The 11,748-nt window shown below is 38.2% G+C and overlaps 1 protein-coding gene across 5 annotated transcripts in view; it reads left to right on the forward strand.

The window, feature by feature from the left end:
• The window catches only part of FAM49B (family with sequence similarity 49, member B), a 106,305-nt gene that overhangs the window by 40,790 nt on the left and 53,767 nt on the right, over nt 1-11,748 (forward strand). Inside the window, exon 4 of one of the 5 annotated variants that reach the window (XM_011938178.1) lies at nt 2,708-2,890. The exons of 3 other annotated variants lie outside the window; for them this stretch is intronic. The gene's annotated coding sequence lies outside the window, so the exon portion shown is untranslated. The remainder of the gene's footprint in view (nt 1-2,707; nt 2,891-11,748) is intronic. One more of the 5 variants, XM_011938177.1, reaches the window with a different exon arrangement.

Here is an 11,748-nt window from a genome sequence, read left to right on the forward strand (position 1 = left end):
AACTTTGATTTATATAAACATTTCCTTTTTATATGCTTTGTGAAACTAAAAGCTCTAATAATTAATGGCATACTTAGTTCAAAAAATTTATATGATATGCACATATTGTATTTGTTCCTAATAATGACCTCAACATTTCATTTACAATTAGCTTATTCCACAGTATTAAGAAAACAGGTTTCTTCCTATTTTGTATAAAGCAGCCTTTAGAATAAAATGAACTAGCTTTTACAAAATTATTTACAAAGGTATCTGGCCTTGTCATTTGTCATTTGAAAATAATTATGGGACCTGCTTTTTAAATTTACCAAGTGGGATCTGTTTCTGCTGTAAAATTTTACTTCTTTCTGAAGTAAAATTGTATTTTAAAAAAATGATATAATGAAAGGCCAGGCACAGTGGTTCATGCCTGTAATCCCAGCACTTTGGAGGCAGAGGTGGATAGATCGATCACCTGAGGTGTCAGGAGTTCGAGATCAGCCTGGTCAACATGGCAAAACTCGGTCTCTATTAAAAATACAAAAATTAGCCAGGCATGGTGGCACATGCCTGAAATCCCAGCTACTCAGGAGGCTGAGGCACGAGAATCACTTGATTTGGGAGGCAGAGGTTGCAGTGAGCCGAGATCGTGCCACTGCACTCCAGCCTGGGGGACAGAGTGAGACTCCAAAAAAAAAAAAAAAAAGCAAAGCAAAAATGTATATATTCAGTTATAATTACCACCTCCTTGGCAACATCAGAATGTAAATGAATGACCTCTGCTGGACTCTTTTTAGCACTGTAAGAGATACTGATTTCTTAATGTGGAAAATTATTCAAGTACATATCTTTAAAATTCTATTACTAAGAGAAGAAAAATATGTTTTTGTATTCTGTTTGGTTATGATAAGCCTGGAGGAGATACATTTAAGATAATGATTTTAATTTTAGTTCCGTTAAATTAAGTTGAAGAACCAGGAAAACATTTGTGCCCTTCTGTAATTTCCCTTGCATTCAGTTCCGTTAGTGTACAGGGCTAGAACAGAAAGACCTGACAAACTGTAGAAAACTGTTTAAGAACATTTCTTAACATCTGTCTTCTTTTCCTGATGAGCATACTTTTTTCTTTTTAAAATTTATTTTACTTTTAGCTTCTGCGTCCAACCATCCATAACATACTTACAGCTTTTCTTAAAAAAGTTTTTTTCCAGTGAAATTTTTTTTCTAACTTAGAAGTTTTAGTACTAATTTCTTTTAGGAACACTTGAAATTTTTCTTAATTGTTTTTGGATGAATTGTATGTGCCACAGTAAGCGTTCATTTATTGACCTAACATTAGCACTAACGTCGTGCAAAGCCCTCTGTGGGGGTTACTTTGGAAACAGAAGTTAAGATCACACTCAGGGGAAAAAGTTTCCACTGCCCTTGGTTCTTTAGCCTATAATGTTTAACAAGGTATTTGTGATGAGTATTCCCTTCAAAAAAAAAAAAAACTTAAAAAAAAGTTTTAGATGGGGGCCAGGCACAGTGGCTCATACCTGTAATTCCAGCACCTCGGGAGGCCGAGGCGGGTGGATCACCTGGTAAGGAGCTCAAGACCAGCCTGGCCAATATGGAGAAACCACATCTCTACTAAAAATGCAAAAATCACCTGGGTGTGGTGGCAAATGCCTGTAATTCCAGCTGCTTGGGAGACTGAGGCAGGAGAATCACTTGAACCCAGGAGGCAGACGTTGCAGTGAGCCAAGATTGCGCCACTGCATTCCAGCCTGGGCGACAAGAGCGAAACTCTGTCTCAAAAAATACAAATTTAGATGGAGTTTCTCTATGTTGCCTAGGCTGGTCTTGAACTCCTGGGCTCAAGCAATCCTCCCCCACCTTAGCCTCTCAAAGTGCTGGAATTATAGGCATTAGCCACCCACCATGCCTGTCCCTACCTAGAAAATCACTTCTGAATTCTACTCAGAAGCTAAATTCTTGGTTGGCATTACTAGATAGGAGATGTCTTGTTTGTAACTTGGCAAATGTGAACATACATGATCTGATGGGTAACTTTTCTTTTGACCTCATATGTCTGTTGTTTTAAGATACTTCATATATTTAATGATTTGTTAAATAGCACAGGGATTGTGTTCAGTTTATTTCTAGGAGGCCAAAGAGAATTTAAACCAAGGAGGAGAAGTTAACAAATGGGTGAATTTCAATTTAATACAAGGATTGTATGGTTTTCGAGGGTAGAATTCATGTCTTAATTTTGCTTATTCAGTCATTGGCTTAAGTTTCTACAAATTTTTCTAAAAATTGGCCAAAGTCTAAAATTTAAGTCATGCAGAGTATTTAAGCAATGGTGAGATGGCTACTTCATGTGGATATGTTGTGGAATAGATTCATACTAAGGTTAAATCGTCAAGGGTGAGTCTTCCATTTGACTGTGAACTGTCCCTTCCTGGTCTGAGATTCCTTTATTTATTGGGAATGGGATATAAAGCCATTCTGCCTGTTGTCTTTCACTCTTCACAGTGACTATAGTGTTGAGAAGAGCCCCTAGTCAATCCCAGAAATTAAGGGATACTTAACTTCAGAGAATACCTTATCTTTTAACTCAAATTATGAGAGAAAGCAGAACAATTTTTAAGAATCTCTAATCTATTTCAGTCATAGTGAGTTGACTAGGAATGGCACTTTACTTCTATATGCCAAATTCTGGCAGATTTCCTTTCGATTGTAGGCCTCCTGTTTCCCGCACTTTCTCCTTTTCCTGTGAAATCTCGGAGGAGAAGAAAGAGTGATGGACAGTTTATCCTTTCACTGCCACAGGGCCTGTTTACTTGGCAGTGGGTCCTTAAGTTCCTTGCTCTTTTGCTGCTGTTTGGTGACTGAAAGAGGCACCAGAGACTCTCACTCTGGGGAGGTGGATGGCATGTTTATAAGTAATGGATGAGAATGTCTCTGTAGCCCTTAGTTATTCTCTGTGCAAAAACAGAAAACTAAAATTGCTGCTTCTGAAGATGACTGTTGGTCATCAAGATTTTTAAGGATTTGCACTCACATTGTGATAATGCATAAGAACACGAGAAACACCATTGGAGATTAGTTCAGAGGTGGTAAAGAGTATTGTGGGAAAAGATCATTGCTGCCTAGGCTAGCTTTAATGTTTTAGCAATAAACCTTTGTCTGTTAACCTTGTCCTTTATTTTCTTGATGTTTATAGAGCTTATATTTGAATTATCCCTTCGTAGGTAAGACCAAGGGATTATAAACTTACTCCCTAATTTATTAAGTTGCACTTTGTTTCATTTGACCTAAACCTACTCTATGGGATGCCCCTAGTTTACGTATTTTCTTTTTGGATAAATAAGCTGCTTTTTACTTGAATTGTTCATTATTCATTAATTTGACAAATATATATTGAATACTGGCTGTGTGACGGAATGTCTGTTAGAGGCTAGAGTTTAAAAAATGAAACAGATGTAGACTTCTTAAATGTTTGGAAGAACTTTCCTATAAAACTCATTGAATAACTGACACATTGTATTGTTTATAAATGGTCCCAAATAATAGAAAAGGTCTATGTATAAAAATAGGCTTGACAGCGAAACCAGACAGGAACAGAGAAAAAAACTACTGGTCAGTCTTACAAAATAATCCAAAGTGAAATGTTAGCAAAACCAAATCTAGGAATATATTTTTTTAAATGACCAAATAAACCAGGCACAGTGGCTCACGCCTGTAATTGTAGCACCTTGGGAGGCTGAGGTAGGAGGTTTGCTTGAGCCTAGGAGTTCAAGACCAGCCTGGGCAACAGAGCAAGACCCTGTTTCAAATTTGTTTATTCACCCTCATTCATTTATTCATAAATAAATAAAAAACCAACCAAGTAGAGTTGATCTCAGGAATGCAAGAATGGTTTAGCAATAGAAAATGAATTTATGTAATCTGTCATATTCATAGATTAAATGACAAAATGATTGAAATTATAGAGATGGCAATTATATATTTAATGCAAAATCAAATCAAAATCCCATCAGAATTTTTTGTAGAATTTGACAATCACATGAGTGAATAAAAGGGCAAGAATAAGGCAATTTTGAAGAATTTTTATTTAAACAGTACGCACAGACCATGAAGGTGAAAAACTGGACTGTTACGAAAAACACCATAAACAAAGTTAAGATATGTTAGAGCCTAGGAGAAAGTATCTGCCTTGTATATAAGCATTAAAAGGTTGGTATCCAGGATTTCTAAAGCTACCAGGTGTGATGGCTCATGCCTGTAATGCCAGCACTTTAGGAGGCCAGGGTGGGGGAGGATTGCTTAAGGCCATGAATTTGAGACCAGCCTGGGCAACACAATGAGACCCTGTCTCCATGAAAAGAAAACAAACAGCAACAATATTTCCCCCACGCCCCTCCCCCCCTCCACACACAAATTAGCCGAGCATGATGATACGGGCATGTAGTCCCAGCCACTCAGGAGGCAGAGGTGGGGGGATCGATTGAGCCAAGGTGGTCGAGGTCACAGTGAGCCATGAGCACACCACCATGCTCCAGCCTGGGCGACAAAGCAAGACCCTGTCTCAAAATAATAATAATAATAATAATAATAATATATATATATATATATTTCTAAAACTCAGTTTGAAAAAAGAAAGAGTGGTATGACAGTTGAAGTTAAGTTAGGAAAACTTACCACTCTGGATATTTCAAACAATTTAATATAGAAGATTGGTTACAAAGATACTAGAAAAACTGGAAGAGCAAAAGGAACAAGAGAGAGAACAGAGTAGCAAAAATAAAAGAAGAAATTGTGATGCTGCTTTTGCCAGAGACAAGCTGCTGCCATCACTAGGCTGGAACCTACAGGCTGCACCTGTCCCTAATTAGGGTATTGGATACTATTCACACTGTTCCTACAACTGCTAGCCTGTTCTAATATAACTTCTCTCTTCCTCCTGTCTTCTCGCCCTCCAGTGCCTCCTATTGACATAATCTAACAGGAACCCAGATGGCAAAGATGTCTGGGAAATGTCATTTGCATTCTCAGCCCCAGCAGTGTAGAAAGGTAGGAATGGGGCTGAGAAACAACAGAAAAATAAAGACCATAGGTGGCAGAGGAAATGCATATACACTTCACAGATGGCCCATAAACATATAATACAAAGAGGTGCATATATTTACTGATAAAAAAATGACAAATTTAAACATCAGAGATATTTCAGACTCCAAAAATTAAACTTGAGGTTTTGGAGGACAGGAAATTGGAACTCTTTCTACCTGTGGAACAGAATTGATGGATGTACTTGGGAGAGCAATTTAGCACCATGTAAAGTTACAGTTGCCTTTTCATTTTCAGATAGCTGTCCTATAGGACTCTTGTACATGAGCTTAAGTATATATAGTGTGTGTATGGAGGTGTAAAGCATAACTGTTAATATTTAAAAGTGGAAAACCTCATCATTCAGTAGAGGAATGAATAAACTGGTTTCTTTGAATAATTGAATAGTATGTAATAGCTAAAATGAATGAATATTAATAATTTTTAAAAACCATGGAGTGAGAAAATCCAGTTTTCAAAGAATATGCACAGTATATCATGTATGCAAATTGAAAAGCAGAACAATACTGTATTGTTTATGATGAATATATAACTTTGGAGTAAAAAAAATCTTAAAATATGTTTGGCAGGAAAACCATGCTGGGGAAAAAAAAAGACCTAGTGTGATGGCTCATGCCTGTAATCCCAACACTTGGAGAGTCTGAGGTGGAAGGATCGATTGAGGCCAGGAGTTCAAGACCAGCCTGGGCAAATAGGGAGAATCCATCTCTATCTAATAATTATTTTAAAAAAGATACTAATTATCTTCAGTGAGAGAGGAGGGGAAGGGAGGAAAGTTGATTGAAAGAGGTTGGGAGATCGACTGCACACATAGAAAAGTAGCCCATCTGAAGCAACTGTTGCCAAATTGTTACAGCTTTAATCTGGGTGACAAGACTGTGAATAGTGTTTTTTTTTTGTATTTTATGTTGGAATTATTTCTTTTTTTTTTTTTTGTATTTTATGTTGGAATTACTTCCTAATTTAAATAAATAGCAAACAAGAAAGAATTAAGAATCAGCCCCTCTGGGAAGCTTTTATTTACTTTACCAAGACTGGGTTAGGTATTCCGTTTTCTGTGTATTCAGAATGCCCTTTGCTTGTTTCTTTATGAAAGTATACCCACACTTGCTTGTTTGGTCTCTTCCACTTGTCTGTGAATTCCTCAGCACCAGATATTCAGTATTCATCATAGCCATTGGCAGACACCTGCTAAGTAAACGTTGTTTGATTTAAAACAACTACTACCACTGATACTGTAAAAGCTAAATATATGGAAGTATCTGAGGCTTTATAATGATACATTTTTAAAATCTGATCATCCATGTATTGTAGCATGTGTATTAGAAAGAGTAGGCACCTGAATTCCATTCTGAGCTTTTTTCTTGGGCATCTTTCAGTGAGACATACGTGTTCTCTCAGCATCAATGCCTTTACATTTTTGAACATTTAAAATTACTGATTCATACAAGAGTGTGCATATTTCATTTGTAAATTGTGAAGCCTAAAAATAAGACTCCCACGAATCCACCACTGATTGAGGAACTAGAATAATTCTCAGGTCTTTAAAGTTGCCCAATCCTATGATTGTCTCCCCCTATAAATAACTAGTATCTTTAATATGGTGTTTGATTTAATGGTATTATATTGTGTACAGTTTTCCGATAGCATTATAATTCACTTATTCATTTTTATTGTATGTAGCTGGAGTTAATTTGTTTGCGCAGTATTACAGTTCATTGTGTGAATATTGCACATGAACTTCAGAAGGAATATCAGACTGATTTCCCAAACTTGTCATAGTAGTTTACACTTCCACCTGATTGTGCCCATTGCTCTTGCATTTTACATCAGCCTAGTATAATTTTGAAATATATAATGAAACTTTTCTAAAATATTTCTATTTCTAGTCATTGAAACTATTGACGTGTATTTATTTTACAGTATGATGTATAAAGAAAGCCATAGTTAAAAGCAGAATGCTACTCCACACACACAAAAAAAGTATAACAATTTTGGTAATTAAATGTGACAGTGGACTTGTGTGACTAGGCTTTTCTTTTGAGTTGTTGACATGAAATAAAATTTATTTTGCATTCATAGATTTTAAAATAATGTATGCAAAATGAATTCAGAATACTGTATTTGTCTAATGATAACGTATTTTCAAGAGAAACTATCATAGTAAGTCCTTATGAAATAGGCCATTTTGAGTTGTTGTTTTGCATATTTCCATCATATTCTATTCCAGAAACTTCTGTATTACTTGCCTTCAGCCTTTGTAGTAGCCCGTCTACATACTTTTTGTCTGTGCTTGATGCAAGCCATTGTAACAGGATGTGTTTCTGTACTTTCATGGTCTAAATATGTGGCTCTGACAGTAATTTGCATTGGTGATTAAACTCCTTTTTCATACCTCCTGTTATACAGAAGGTTTTTTAACTTTTAATGGCTGGAATCATGGAAAAGTGCCAGTAATCTTTGAATCAGACTCAAAGATACCATGACAATCTGATCTAATACTATTTTATTGTGTTTCACTTCCATGTAAGGAACAGTATTAGTCTCCTAATTTATTATATCCATTACACATGGCCCAACAGAAATAAGTGAAATAAGATTTTTCATTCTATAATATGAAGTCTAAGTGTATCCATCCACTAGATGTCAGCATTAGGCAAGATGCAGTGGAATGGATATGGAATAATAGCCAGAAACTCCGTAAGAGATTTAGTCTAACAAGTAAACTGACTTGCATAAAGTCACACGTTTAATGATAGTCAGGAGTAGAAATCAAGCCTCCCAATTTTTATTCCATTGTTATATCACATTTCTTTAAGTCAAGTGACTTAACTACATGTAATTTAGTAGCCAAAATTAAAATATATGGATCTTAACATTTGCTAGGGCTTCATGGGGAGATTTATTACTACTATGTTGATATTAACACTGGCACCCAGGAATACCTGAATCCTGTTGTACTAATCTCTCTGTCTCTTCCTTTACATTTGACAAAAGATGGAGAATCAAAGGATCACTTTATTAATAGCTAAACTAGTACTTGATAGCAGTGAGTTAGATAGTGTTAGTAAGGTTAAGGATTAAGCTGCTCTGTAGAACTTCCCTGATATCAAATTCCAACCAGGAAAGCAGAAATTATTTTAAAATGAGGAATTTTAATATATGTATTTAGTTCACAAGTGTTGGAAACCTGAGCCAAAAGAGACTGCTGAGGTAACTTATATATTAATAGAAACCACAAGAAACAGCAATTACTTTTCTCAGGGAACAAAAGAGAAGAGATGGATTTGGGAGAATTTAGGAGCTTGAAGGAAGAACCCCATAGGCCTGGAGTCTCAGACCTTTGAAGGGGGCCGAACAATGCACTGCTGCTGGGAGTTCCACAAGAAGCTAGAGCTTGGAGCCCTAGCTATCTTACCGCTGGAAGAAACTATGACGGGACTTCAAAGGTCCCTTTTGTTTTTCTTCTTCCCACCTTTTCATTTCCTTTTGGTGACATTTGTTTGCTTCCTGTCTCCTCTCCTCTCCTCCCTTCTCCTCTTCTCTCCTCCCTTCTCCTCTTCTCTCCTCCCTTCTCTTCTCCTCTTCATTTTTTTCTTTTTTAATTTTATCTTTTTTGGGACAGCCTCACTCTGTTGCAGAGTGTAGAGTGCAGTGGTGCAATCTTGACTAACTGCAACCTCCGCCTCCCGCGTTCAAAAGATTCTCATGCCACAGCCTCCCGGGTAGCTGGGACTACAGGTATGTGCCACCATGCCTGGATAATTTTTGTATTTTTAGTAGAGATGGAGTTTTGCCATATTGGCCAGGCAGGTCTCAAACTCCTGACCTCAATCTCCTCACCTTGGCCTCCCAGAGTGCTGGGATTACAGGCATGAGCCACCGTGCCTGGCCTGCTTTCAAGTGATAGTACAGTTTCTTAGAATCAGTTCAGTAAGCAGACATTGGGCAATATTTGATGAGGGTGGTGCCTTGAATATTTTCAGAAGGGTTACTGAGATTATTGATATGATTTATGTCTAAAAAACAGTGTACATACCTTAATTTATAAATTATTGATAAAAACGCTGACAATTATCTGAGCCTTCATTGAGCGAGTCTTAACCTTATTGCTGGTGGAGGGTCTTGCCTGGATGTTAATGGCTGCAGACTGATCAAGGTAGTAGTTGCTGAAGGTTGGGTGGCTGTGCAATTTCTTAAAATAAGACAACAATGAAGTTTGCCACATCAGTTGACTCTTCCGGGAAAGATTTCTCTGTAGCATGTGATACTGTTGGGTAACATTTCAACCACAGTACAACTTTCAAAATTGGAGGCAGTACTTTCAGACCTTGCCAGTGCTTATCAGCTGTGTTGATGTAATACTCATTTTAACAGTCTAAACAACATCTTCAGAGTAGATTTCATCTCAATAAACCATTTTCGGCTGGGCGTAATGGCTCGCACCTGTAATCCTTGCACTTTGGGAGGCCGAGGTGGGTGGATTGCCTGAGCTCAGGAGTTTGAGACCAGCCTGGGCAACATGGTAAAACCCCATCTCTACAAAAATACAAAAAATCAGCTAGCTGTGGTGGCTTGCACCTGTAGTCTCAGCTACTCAGTAGGTTTAGGCACGAGGATTGCTTGAACCCGGGAGCTCAGGTTGCAGTGAGCCAAGATTGTGCCACTGCACTCCAGCCTGGGTGACAAAGTGAAATTCTGTCTCAAAAAAAAAAAAAAAAAGGAAAGAAACCATTTTCTTTGCTTATCCATAAGAAGCAACTCCTCATCCACTCAAATTTTTATCATAAGATTGCAGCAATTCAGTCACATCTTAAAGGCCCTTCTAAGATGAACTTCTACTCTAGTTTCTTGGTATTTCCGCCACATCTGCCATTCCCTTCTCCACTGAAGTCTTGAACCCCCCTCACAGTCATCCGTGAGAGTTACAATCAACTTCTTTCACACTCCTGTTGATATTTGACCCCTTCCCATGAATCACAAAGGTTCTTAATGGTATCTAGAATGGCAAATCCTTTCCAGAAGACTTTCAATTTCCTTTCTGAGATCCACCAGAAGAATCCATATCTATGACAGGTTTAGCTTTAAGAAATGTATTTCTTAAATAATAAGACTTAAGAGTCAGAATTGCTCTGTGATCCACCAGCTGCAGAGTGCATATTGTGTTAGCAGCGTGAAGACAACATTAATCTCCTTACACATCTCCGTTAGAGTTCTTGGGTGAGTAGGTGCATTGTCAGTGAGCAGTAATTTATTGAAATGAATATTTTTTTCTGAGGAGTAGGTCTCAATAGTGGGCTTAGAATATTGAGTACACCATGCTGTAAACAGATGTGCTATCATCTAGGCTTTGTTGTTCCATTTAGAGAGCGCAGGCAGAGTGGATGTAGTATAATTCTTAAGGGTCATAGGATTTTGTTTTTATTTTTATTTTGAGACGGAGTCTCGCTCTGTTGCCCATGGAGTGCAGTGGTGCGATCTTGGTTCACTGCAGCCTCTGCCTCCCAGTTGAAGTAATTCTCCTACCTCAGTCTCCCGAGTAGCTGGGATTACAGGTGACTGCCACCCTGCCCAGCTAATTTTTGTATTTTTAGTAGAGATGGAGTTTCACCATGTTGGCCAGGCTGGTCTCAAACTCCTGACCTCAGGTGATCTGCCCACTTCGGCCTACCAAAGTGCTGGGATTACAGGCGTGAGCCACTGTGTGCGGCCTCTCTATTTTTAATCATGTATTTTTTCAGCTAATACTTATGAATACCAACTACATCCCAGGCATTGTTCTGAGTGCTCAGGATAGAGAGTGTACAAAACAAAACCCCTGCCTAGTCAGAGGAAGACAGAGTAAATAGATAAGAGTAATAGGAATGTGTGTTAGATGGTACACACCATCAATTTGGGAAGGGGATAGACAGGAGGATGGAAGGGGCATTTATAGATGGGTAAGTAGCTCAAGGATTCTCTCTGAAGAGAGGTGAGGCCTTACTGAGCAGCAGAAACTGCAAACAGGCTTTTGTGGTTAGATGTGCATGTGTGCAGTGGAGAGTGAAGGGAGATAAGGCCAGAGTGTGTCAGGGGCAGATTATGTAAGATTTTGTAGGACCCCTGTATTAGTTTGTTCTCACATTGCTATAAAGAACTACCTGAGACCGGGTAATTTCTAAAGAAAAAAGGTTTGATTGGCTCATGGTTCTGCAAGCTGTATAGAAAGCATGGCTGGGGAGGTCTCAGGAAACTTTGAATGGCGGAAGGCAAAGAGGAAGGCAGCACGTCTTACATGGCCAGAGCAGGAGGAAGAGAGATGGGGAGGTGCCCCACCCTTTAAAAGAACCAGACCTCATTAGAACTCACTATCACAACAGCAGCAAGGGGGGAAGTCCACTCCCATGATCCAGTCTTCTCCCAGCAGGCTCCTTCTCCAGCACTAGAGATTATAACTCGACATGAGATTTGGGCAGGGACACAAATTCAAATCATATCATTCTGTTCCTGGCTCCTCCCAAATCTCATGACCTTCTCACATTACAAAGTATAATCAACCCTTCTCAGTAGTCCCCCAACTCTTTTTTATTTTTTTATTTTTTTATTTTTTTTTAATTTTTTTATTATACTTTAAGTTCTAGGGTACATGTGCATAACGTGCAGGTTTGTTACATA

The sequence above is a fragment of the Colobus angolensis genome, unplaced genomic scaffold (assembly GCF_000951035.1).
Source record: "Colobus angolensis palliatus isolate OR3802 unplaced genomic scaffold, Cang.pa_1.0 Scaffold17, whole genome shotgun sequence".
In the NCBI taxonomy this organism is placed as follows: Eukaryota; Metazoa; Chordata; class Mammalia; order Primates; family Cercopithecidae; genus Colobus; species Colobus angolensis.